Consider the following 12,901-nt stretch of genomic DNA (forward strand, 5'->3'; position numbering starts at 1 on the left):
AAAGAAATTGAATATTTAATTTCCTTTCTGAAAATCCTAGGTCTAACTAGTCAAGTGTGAATCAAGCCTAAGTCTTTATCTATCCTAATCTAAGCATGTATAATGAAAAAAATAATAAAATAGGCATCAACCAAATTTATTTAATAACTATGGTTTTTCTATTGGCTACCCCTGGATCATAGTCTCGATAGGATGTATCAAGATAATGAATTTGATCCTTGGAGATCCAATATTGACCAAGTCCAACTTGATTAATCAAGTTAGATTTAGGGACCCATGCTTGGACTATTCTTCTATTTGTTCTGTTGACAAGAGATAAGTATGATTTGAATTTGTATTTAGTCTTGTATCCAAGTCCAGATCGATTGTATATGACCCTTTATTTTCCAAGAATCAGATCAAGATTCTTGGAACCCAAGGTGAACCGTTCCAATATTCCCTTTAGTTCTTTGACTTAATCTTTCAGACTGGAATTTTCTTTCTCAAGTTGTTGAACTTGAGTTTAAGTTCTAGTTTGAATAGGTTTGGTCAAAGAGCTTGGGCTAGTCACTTCCTTAAAGGTTGTAACCTCCTTTTGGAGTGACTTGACTTGGATATCTGACTTGGCCAATTTACGTATTAAGTAATTAATTAAATTGTATAATTTATCTACTTGAGAAGATCTTACAACGTTGTTTGGCCCTTCGAAAACGGATATGGATCCGTGGCTTCTCTTGAACTCAGCTTCGGATTCGCTTTCAGTTTTAGACTCATCAAGTTGTTCTCAGGCCAGAAGTGTGAGAGAACTTGTTTGCTTGAGGTCCTCGTTGGAGTCTTCTGATGAGGATTCACCCCACGTTGCTTGAAGTGCCTTTTTCTCCCATTGCTTTTTCGTTTCTTTCTGGTTTGGACAGTTTGGTTTGATGTGTCCCTTCTTATTGCAGCCATAGCAGGTTACTTCTGACTTGATTTTAGGACTTGGTTGCGTTATTTTTTATAATTGGATCATCTTTTTGATCTCCTTTTTGGTGAATCCTTTCTTCTTCTTGTATAGTCTCCAGACTAGGTTTATGAGTTCGGTAGCAATCTCATCGTCGTCTTCTGAGTCCAATTAATCTTCGGACTCGGGTTCAGTATGGCGCTTGAGCTTTGGTTCCCATGTTCTGCTTGCACCTGCAATCAAAGTAATACCTTTCTCACTTGGCAATGCATTAGTCTGTTCATGAAGTTCAAATTTTGAAAAGAGTTCATCTAGTCTAATTGACGAAAGATCCTTGGATACTTTGTAGGCGTCTACCATTGATGCCTACAATGTATTCCTTGGAAAAGCGTTGAGTGTGTACCTTATTACGTTGCGATTCTCCACGTTCTATCCGATCACGTGGAGTTCATTCAGAAGATCTTGTATGGGAGCATGAAGCTGGTTTGCTGACTCACCTTCCTGTAATTTTATATTATATAATTTATTTAATATTAAGTCTCGTTTGCTTACCTTCATGCCGGAAGTGCCCTTGTGTATCTCGATCAATTTTTCCCACAACTCCTTTGCACTATTGAAGGGACCAACCCGGTTCAGCTCTTCTTTGGTTAGGCCGCATTGAAGAGTTTGTGTTGCTTTTGCATCAGCTTCAATCTTCTTGTGGGTTGGTGGGTCCCATTTGTCGCAAGGGATAAGGACACCATCTTTGATGGGAAATGTGAATCCTGTCTGGATTATTATCCACATTTCTACTTGTGTCTTGAGGTAGTACTCCATTCAGCCCTTCCAGTAGCCGAAATCTTCACCAGAGAAAAGAGGCGGACGAGCTGTGTTGTAACCTTCTTGGTGGGCCATTAAAAAAGAATCTCACATAAAAAAATAATAACAAATGTTCCAAGACTTGGTCTTGTATTAGTAGTATGAGAGAAAAATAAAATAGCAATTCATTAATTTTGAGAAAAAATAATAAAATATTATTACAAATTTTGATAACTGCGATATTTTGCTAATACTAACTAATGATGAAAAGATGAAAAATAATTTTTCAAAAATAATTTAGAGGGAAAAAATGAAAGACGTGCTAGAGGGGGGTGACTAGCACTCGTGGCTAATTCGTTCATTTTAGAAAACTTAGAGTAAGAACACAGCGGAATAAAGAAAAGAAACAAACACAATCGCTAATAGGTTTCTTTTACTTGGTTCGGAGCCTGTGACGATTCCTACTCCAAGGCCTGCGATCATTAATTGCTTACGTTGGACAATCACTGATAGCTTGGAAATTCTTTACGAGTAAGTAATTACAAGTACAAAACTAAACAAGTATACTGACAATATAAGGATGAGTAAAAGAGTCATCGATTGTCGGAGCAGCAGTTGAACATTGTTGAAGCATTTCAAAGCAGCATACAGGAGCGCAAGTAGTATGATTTTCCGTGTTTCTGAAGTGCTAGCTGAGACCCTTTTTTATAGCCTCTTCAAACCTGATCTAGACCCTCTGATTTCGGGATCAAGTTTTGACTCGACCCGGATCGGTTGACCGATCCCCAAGTTCGATCAACCAAACCTGTTGAATCCTCCCGGCCTTCTGTCCAGATGCAGCCTCTCCGAATAGCACCTTCGTTCGGTCGATCGAATATCCCGTTGTTCGGTCGACCGATTAGCTGATGATCTTCGCCTCATCTGATTCGATCAACTTGGCTCGACTGAGTCTCTATCTATCCTCAGTTCGGTCGATTGATCCCGAGGTTCGGTCGACCAATCCCGAGGTTCGGTCGACCGATCCCGAGGTTTGGTCGATCGAACCTCTGGTCAACACTTCACCGAGAGCTAAAATTCTGATCCTTTTGTATTGAGGTTCGGTCGACCAATCCAGACGTTCAGTCAATCGATCAAGGTTAAGTCTAACCCTACAAAACTGTTAGTTCCCTACAAAATAGAGTTAGACAAAATAGCAAATAATATATAAATCAATAACTTGACAGTCCGGTTCTGACTTCGAATTTCCTCCGGAAACCCTAGGTCAAACCAACGCCTACTGTTCCCTCATCGGAGAACACGTCCTCACTTACTCCTCTCAAGAGAAGTTACTGTTGGTCCCTTAGTGGCCGACAAGAGGGGAGGGGTGAATTTCCCTGTAAAAACAAGCTCAACCCTTTCTCAACTTATAGCTTAATTAAGAAAACTTATAATAAAAAAATTAGAGACTAATTGCAGACACAGAAACACAAGGAGACTTACTTGGTTTGCAATCAGAAGATTGCTAATCCAAGGAAAATGAAGCACACTTTTATGACGATATCCTTGGGCGAAGTAACCTCTTACAACGTTAACAGCTCATAAATGAAAGTAGAACAGAAAGAAATGAATTACAAGTTATTATCTGAACTACTAAAAATAGAGTTATATTTATAGCACTGTTCCGGGCGCTTGGAAGGGTTCCGGGAGCCTGGAGTGGGATAGAATTCTATCTCCGACACGACGGTCAACCGACACGTTAAATCTGATAAGAGTTGCATTTCGAGTGCCCGGACTCCGGGCGCCCGGACCTATAAAAGTCAACATGGTTGACTTTTTTGATCCGGACCCTCTGCTCTAGTTCTGCTCGTCTCGGTCCGGATCTTCCACTCAAGTTCCGCTCACTTGGGTGATCTCGGCCATCCAGAATAGGGCTCACCCGAACCCAATTTTCGGCCTTCTCCTCGAGCAGCCTTCCTCCCCAGCTTCTCATCACTCGAACGTCGCGTACGTTCTTCTCGTCAACCGATGTACTCTTCCGCGACATCTCATCCCTCGGACGCATCGAGCCCATCGGCTCTCTCCCGTGTCATCCTTCTCGTTAGTCGCGTCTTCCGCTCGACTTCCTGTGCTCCTAAGCTCCTGCACACTTAGACACAGGGGCTAAACCAAACAGGACCTAACTTAACTTGTTTGATCACATCAAAGCAACCTTGGGGTTCAAACAGTTACCTATTTTTAGATCGGTCTTCTAGACCGATTGGACTTTTGCTCAGCACCCGAGACTTTAGTTCTTCATGTTGGACGTCCGCTCCACGACCCGTCTAGACTTTCACCTGGTCCGTGACCACCAGGGTTTTCATGTAGAGTCCTCGACTTTAGGGTTTTTTACCCAATGCGCTCGACCCGCCAAGACTTTCCGCCTAGGGTTACCACCCCTAGGATTTTTCACCTGCCTAACCGCAGCTAGGACTTTCCATCACCTAGGGTTACTGCCCTCTAGGACCTAGGGTTACCACCCCCTAGGGTTTTTCACCTGCCTAGAATCCACTAGGACTTTTGCCTAAGACAACTTAAGACTTTCCTGTAAGCTTAATCAAACTTGTTAGATCACAAGACAACTTAGCTTTGAACCCTTTGACATAATCAAAACCCAAGCTTGATCGTTTGGTGCTTCCTGCACTAACATCTAACTCATTGAACCATATCAATCAAATTGACTCCATGAATAACAATCCAAATTGGATATATGAATCTAATTAAAATTAGACTCAATCCAATAATTGGATCTAATTAAATCTAACTGAATGAGTATAATTCGGATTAGATTTAATCCAATGATCCATCATATGAACCCATATCCAAATTAACTTATTTTTTGTGTGTAACCCAATAGGTTCTCGTAACGTTGGCAATGTATCCAAATCAATATTTAGATACATAAGCAATGAGTGACATCTAACAAGACATCATTGCTACCCAAGTGATGAGAATGTCGAGATCCGACTTAATATTTCCGTGGCTATTATCGTGTATGACTTGATCCTTCTATCCTTGATATCTAGATTAATCAATGAGATATAGACTGTGTCATCCTCTTATCAATCTTTGTGTTTCTTGATCGCTAAGTAGACACACTAAAACAAATAAGCTCAATATCACATATTGACTAATTTGAGTATGAAATATGTATTCTTATGTCCTACTAATCAAAGGGCCCACGGATATCACTTTCATCACATGGAAGGGATAGATTCCATCTACATCACTCACATCCTTCTGCATAAGTTATTGCATACCCAGTGATCGACTTTATAGTCCACCCTGTTACAAGTAACATTTGTCGATACCAAAGTATACAATGCTTTATGTAGGGAACCGTAGTGACTTCAGGTCTAAGGACTATTTATACCAATCATCACATGAGAATATTTATAACACTCATATGATGATTCATGAAACATTCTCATAGCGGGTCATTCAGTATATATTCTCTAATATATACTAATGTGTCAACCTGATATCTCATATCCATGACTTGTGAGATTAAGTCATCTGTTGATCTACATGCTAGTCTCAACGCATTAATATTGTCCTTGCATATTAATACTTGACTAGGAATAGTTAAGAGTACTCCTCCCCGATCTATGCACACACGGTTCCACCGCGAAAATGACTGTACCACCCTTTGTGCTCCCGATCGTGGGTGTCGTATCCCTCTCCTCCCTCGACGTCGATCGACGACCTTTTTCTGCCCTGCGAGTGGCATGCCGCCGCCTACCTCTTGTTCCCTCGGCTGAGAAGATGTCGCTACGTCGTCCTCATCCGTGAGTCCCTCACCTCATCGTCGTGCTGCCAGAGAAGAAGAAGAGGGGTACGACGAATGTCGCCTGTCCACACAACTGTCGTTGTTGCCACCTGGCTGTTGGGAGCTACCACTGGAGAGGACGCTATGAGCCAATGGTAGGTGAATTTAGGGTAATAATTAATTAAATTATATTATATTTTGATTAACATAGGCCTATTTGATGCTTTTGGATTAATTAAGGTTAGGTTAAGTTGATTGGGGTTAACTTAACTAATCAATAAATTGATTAATAATCTGATTACATATTTAGTAAATCTAATTAAGTAGTGTTAATTAATTTATAGTTTAATTAAGAAGTGATTAATTAAGTAAATGCTTATGAGTTTGGATTTATTAATTGACTTATCTATAAGTACATATTTATTAATGATTTAATTAAGTTTATTAACATATGAAATTGATGTAATTAAGTTAATGAATTGATTTGATTAGAGATGAATTAATTGAATTAATTCATCAGGATATTATATGGTAATTAATTCATTAATAGGTTCAATGATTGGATTAAATCATTAATGAGTTAATTGATAGATTAATTAATATGTTAACCATTTGACTAATTAATTGATTAAATTAATTTAAGTAGATTGATTAAAGTATAGATGAATTAATTGATAGGTAGATTAATTAATTCATGAGTTGATTAACAAAAAGAGAGAATAAATATTGTATACACTTTATGGTTACTAGGACTTATCCTATACGTGTAGAATTTGAGATAGATGCAAATCTCTCTGACTTGAAGATAGTTATAATGACTCTATAGTTGAGGTGGGTAGTTCCTACTTTGACCTATGTAGTTCTCTTGATCTTAGTGTATGATTCCGTTATCTATATTTCATACGTAATAGTTACTTAAGTTATCTTTACTCCACTCTATATATTCCTTAAGTTGACTTTTATTGTTTGCACTTGTTTTAGTCTATTTTGATGTTCATATAGTTTCGTTGTTATCCATACTATTTATGGTCATTTATGCTTGTACTTTTATGCTAGTAAAATTATGCCATAACATAATTATTGAATATTGAACAAGGTTACCAGCTTGATATTTATCCATGCTTATATATTAGTGCTAACATACCATATGATAGAATATCGAGTATCCTACTAGACCTTGATTTGTTATTTAGGCTCATGCCTATATGCTAGATAGGTCAAACCAAGATGTAGCTATAGACCATTATATTGGATGTGATTATTTATTTTCTGCTTATCATTATGTGGTTATATCCTAACAACCAATGTTTCTTATTTGTAGTTGAGAGAGTCATTAGTGACTATTGGTATATCTTGTCGACCATTGTCTCCCATTTATGATTGAGAAAGTCGTCAACGATCATGATACATACGACTGTCCACAGGACCATCAGTGGTAGTGTGTTGTCGCCCACAGTTCATAACTAGATAGCTACACGTCCTATCTGCCCACTAGACCAGATAGTGGTAGCGTGAGTTTGCCCGCAGATAGTGACATTTATACGCTCTATTTTGCCCACTTTGCCCACTAGACTAGATAGTGGTAGTGTAATTCTACCCGTAATTAGTAGCTAGGGAGTTTGATAGCTACCTCATTCTGTCTGTCCACTAGACCAAATAGTGATAGCATGAGTTTGCCCATAGACAGTGACCCTAACTGCCTACTAAACTAGATAGTGGTAGCATGAGTTTACGCGCAGTTAGAACTTGATATATGTTTGTTATACACTTGTTATATGGTTGTTTTATGTAGGTGGTTTTTGGATGTATTGTATATACTTCCGATTTAATAGCTATATGATAAAATACCAAAACTCCTCTCAACACTAAGGTGACATTTGGTTTAGAGGTTTGGGAATGAGAGAATGGATTCATTGCCAAACCTTGTGTTTGGTTGATGGGAATGGAATCAAGATTTTGGAATGAAACCCAAAAATTTGAGTATAGATGAAACCCACCCCCCCTTGGGTTTTGATGGAATGATAATAAATTGGACGAAAATATCCTTAGTATATTTGTTCAATTTTTCTTCCATTTCACTCTCTCTCCTTGTTCTCTCTCATCATACTTTCTCTCTCCTCATTCTATCATCACATTTTCTCTCTCAATATAATTCTCTCTCCTTATTCTTTCTCTTTCCTTATTCTCTCTCATCACACATTCTCTACCATTTTCTCTCTGTATTATCTCTCATCACACACACTCTCTCATTATTTTCTCTCTCTTCATTTTTTCATCATTCTTTCTCTATCTTCAATCTCTCTTACCATACTCCCTCTCCATATTTTATCGCATCACACTTTCTCTATCTTCATTCTCTTCCATCATACTCTCTCTCTCCTCATTCTCACTCATCACACATTCTCTACCATTTTCTCTCTGTATTCTCTCTCATCACATACTCTCTCTCATTATTTTCTCTCCCTTCATTCTCATCATATTTTCTCTCTCATCATACTTTCTCTCTCCTCAACCTCTCTTGCCATAATACTCTCTCTCTATATTTTCTCTCATCACACTTTCTCTCTCTTCATTCTCTTCCATCATACTCTCTCTCCTCATTTTCTCTCATCACACTTTCCCTCTCTTCATTTTTTCCATCACACTTTCTCTCTCATCACATGTTCTCATCATACTTTCTCTTCTTAATCTCTCATTTTCTCTCATCACACTTTCTCTCTCTTCATTTTTTTCCCATCACTCTTTCTCTCTCATCATACTTTTTCTCTTCTCAATCTCTCCTATCATGCTCTCTCTCCTTATTTTCTCTCATCACACTTTCCCTCTCTTCATTTTTTACCATCACACTTTCTCTCTCATCGTATGTTTCTCTCACATTCAACTTTATCTTCCATCTAATTTTTTCTCTTATTTTCCTCTAAGGATAAAAAAGGAAATTTAAGTTCATTCCGATTGAAAATATTCAACAAACCAAATATTATTTTTAGGAATGATACCCAAGCTCATACCCATTCCCATTCCACAATACTATGATACCCATTTTCATTCTGATTCCTAAGAGAGAACCAAATGTCACCTAATATAGCATAGGAATGACCCGGATCGTCTCTCACAAGGAATGTAGACAATGAATTCTAATCTTAGGATTGAATTGTTATTAGGTTTGAGTTCTAGGTTTTAAGATGTAATGCTAAAGGTGAGTAATGAAAGACAACCTAATCTAATCTAACATATGATTGCAATGGATTAAGAACACAAGGAATTTTAATGAACTTAATCTAATCTAACCTATTGATCTAATAGACAATAACAGAAACTAACTATGAAAATAATTCAACTCATGAAATTTAGAAGAAACAAGTAATTAACCTAATATGATCTAATGGATAGAATGAAACAAGAAATACAGTAGCATCAAGGGCGAACTTAGATGTAAATCAATAAACATGGAGCAAGCAAATTCAAATCAAATGTGTTTTAGAATTTAAAACAGAGCATCCATCACATTGATCACACTAATGGAAACTCCAACAAAAAATAAATGAATCTAAGGATCTCAAGGTGCTTACAACCCAGCTAGGGCATCCCAAGCGCAGATTGGATCGGACTCGGAAAGAGGCAGAACAGATGGCGATGCAAATCATAAATAGCGTCGACTGGAATGGAGATGTGGAGGTTGAAGATCAAGATCAAATCTGCAAGAAGTGTAGGGTAACTCCCCTGTGCTTCTGCATCTCTGGCGAGGTCGAAACGGTGGTCGGAGGCAATGGAAATAGAGGAGATAAAATGGCAAATCGGCGGTCAAATATGGATTGAGGTGGCTTGAAATTTGAATCTGGAGAAGGAGGGAAGTCCCTTTCCTCTCTGATGATCAAATTTCGATGGTCAGGATGAAGCTCTGACAAGGTGATGGAGATCTAGTGACTTTCTCCTCTTTGCGTGCGTCCTCTATTCCTTGTTAGTGCAATATATCCTGGGTCAAAGTTGATCAGTTTGACTGAGCTTCAGTTGGCTCAAGTTTATGTCTTGATGTTTGACAATATATGAAGATTACTGGTGCAATTGTCCATATGGAGATTGATAATCAAAGTCTGACCATAAGTCAAGTAGGTTAAGATTAACCGGATACTTGACTAGAAAGTCCTAACTAGAGGTTAGGCAAGGGCAATCCCAACTGGAAGGTTGGTAGAAAATGAAACAGTGTTGACCAGACACTTAGTGTGGAAGTCTTGGTGAGTGAAGTCAGGCAACTAGAAAGTTTTAGTGAGTGAAGCTAGGCAAATGAAAGTCCTGGTAAAAACAGTTTGGAAATCCTAGTGAGTGAAGCCAGGTAGTATGAAAGTCCTAGTGAGTGAAGCTAGGCAGTTGAAAATCCTGGTGAGTGAAGCCAGGTAGTCTGGAAGTCCTGGTGAGTGAAACCTGATAGTATGAAAGTCCTAGTGGGTGAAGCTAGGCAGATAAAAGTCTTGGTGAGTGAAGCCAGACAGTTTATAAATCCTTGTGAATGAAACTAGGTGAAAATCCCTAGTGAGTGAAGTTAGGTAGAAGGAAAACTCTGATGAGTGAAGCCATACATGTGAAAATCCAGGTTAATTAAGGTTGATCTAACACCTGGTGTTTGGAAGTCCAAGTAGGTCATGGAGGACTGGACACTTGGCATGGGGAGAAAAGTCCAAGTGGGTCAAAGGTTGACCGAACACTTGGCACGAGGAGAAAAGTCCAAATGAGTCAAAGGTTTGATCAGACACTTGATGATGAGCTCCCAGCAGGTTAAGATTGACCGGATGCTAGGTATAGAGAAGTCCCAATAGGTTACGATTTACCAAATATTGAGTAAAGGAATCCTAGACTTGAATGGAGCAAGTTAGGGTTGCTCAATCGATCAGGTGATCAATTGAGCTAGAGTACAATCAATCAGTGGATCAATCAAACAATGCTTTTTGACACAGGGAACTCAATCAATCAAACGATCGATTGAGAGTAAGTCACGTGTGCACAGAAGGCTTCCAAATCGATCATCTGATCGATTGAGATACTCTAATCAATTAGGCAATCGATTGGGACTTTATTTCTCATAGTAATGCGAGGAAAGCCAGAATCGATTGGTCAATCAATTCCGAGGACTTTTGTGACAGCACAGAAGGATTCTAGATCAATCAGTCGATCGATCCAACTGCTCCCAATCAATCATCCAATCAATTGGGAGATGACCATTGCATAAGTTGGGAGGTTTGGACGGCTAGGATCGCGCAGATTTGAGGTGACAATCGATTGAGAGCGGGCTCAATCGATTGGGAACCCTAAGAGCTCAGATATAAATGTAACAACGAGGTTCAAACGCAACAACGCTTACACATCTCTTCACTCCATCTTCTTCGCCAGTTCTTGGAAGCTTAGGGCTGAGGTGTTGCTATACTTCCAAGCTTGCAAGAGGAATTCACAAGCAACAAGAGATCAAGCAAGAAGGTTTTTCATTTATATTTGTGTATTACTTTTTATTTTGAGTTGTATTGCTTGTGTGAGTTGTAAGAAGTTTCTCCACCTCCGGATTATTTTTGAGAATGAGTGTTTTTGATAGTGGAGAGTGTGCTTGGTATGGATCCTTGGATTAGTCACCTCTTCTTGAAGTGGATACTAAGTAAATCCTAGTATTAGCATTGGGAAGTTTGTCGCTTCGAGTTTATCTGCTACAACATCTACGAAGCGAGCAAGACAAGCTATTCACCCCCCCCCCCCTCTAAATTCGGAGTGACCCAACATTCCTCTCCCCAAAATCATGATCCTGAGTATTGTAGCTTCCCTCCCATTCATTTTGAAATCGATCCATATCTGAATCAATAGCCAGAATTACTCTGGATCTGGATTAATGGCTGGAACCAATTCAAATATATATCCAAGGCTTCATATCTTGATTGATGGTGGTGATCTACTCTATTGACTTGGATGGGCCATATCTTGATAGATGACTCAGATCTCCTCATATCTTGGATGGACGATCCAAATTTCTCCAGAGCTTGTTCTCCTCATTTAACCCAGATTTAAACTCAATTTGATCCGATTTGACTTGGGTCCATGATCCTTTGATGTGTACAAAGAATGCATTTGAATATTAGCATCAAATATCACAAATATAAGATAACTCAAAATTAAGTCCAAAAATATATGCAACTTATGAAATATGATATAAAAATGAAATTAACATATGAGAGGATCAAAAAGTATACCTATATGAATCAAAATATCATGATAAAATGATGGTTATCACTAAACCTGGTGGAGCAGGTCAGTGAAGGATTATGTTAGTTATTATTTATTTAGTAGATGATTTTATGTTAGTATTCTTACTTTTGTAATAAGTATTATTATCTAAAATTGTATTCTTTGATCTCCTTATATTATATTGTTCATGCACTATCTTCTTATACTCGTTGAGTTGTTGTAGTCACTATCCCTTGCTTTTCCTTTAACTTTCAAGTTAGTAGATTGAGGATGTGTTGTGTCGTTCAGAAGTCCTGGTTGTTGGTCCCACTCGTTTGTATTTTCTTTTTGAGTTGCTTGGTTTATTTTCTACTACTTGTGTTTGCAGTTTCTGTGTGTATCGATTTTGAATTTTGTTAGAATAGTATGACTTTTACCTTCTTCAGTTGAGTATATTCACATTTACATGTATATATACATGTATTAACATTTGTAACTTATTGATTTTTATTTTGCATCGATGTTATTTTGCTTGATCTGAGTTCAATTCGATATCATATTTCTAATATTGCCACTAGGGTACTGTCCGATTTAGCGGGCAAGTATACCCTTGGGGCGTGACAATATTTCTCCCCATACTACCCAACACATCATTGCAAATAGTTCGAACTCATCCTTTGAAACCATTATAGATAGGTAAATGTCACGACGCATGATAGAAGTCATATTGACCATGCTAAGATAACTCCAGAATTAGGTGTGTTTTCATATACTTCGGACCACTTGAAAAAATAAAATACAATGACTAATGGATTCATCGTGGGACTTATATAACGAATAAAAACCCTCAATCGAAACATGCATTGCTTTAAGATTTATTGTTTTAGGACTAATATCTTTGGATGTCCATCACAAATATATCTGAACCTTAGGGGAAATTTAAAGTTGTTAAATAAATTTTCACTATGATTGATTGGCATGAGAAGATTGAAAAGGAAAGAGATATTTAAAGTGGTTAAATAAATTTCCACTATGATTGATTGGCATGAGAAGCTTGAAAAGGAAAGAGATTTGAGATGTTCACCTCAGATTTAACTGTATATAGATTATTAAAACTTCCCTACTAAAATTGAATATTTTCAGTTCCTTGCAATTCAACGGTATATTTCAATTTTAGTATGATAAAATTTATACGCACCATT

This window comes from Zingiber officinale, chromosome 8B (assembly GCF_018446385.1).
Source record: "Zingiber officinale cultivar Zhangliang chromosome 8B, Zo_v1.1, whole genome shotgun sequence".
Classification (NCBI taxonomy): Eukaryota; Viridiplantae; Streptophyta; class Magnoliopsida; order Zingiberales; family Zingiberaceae; genus Zingiber; species Zingiber officinale.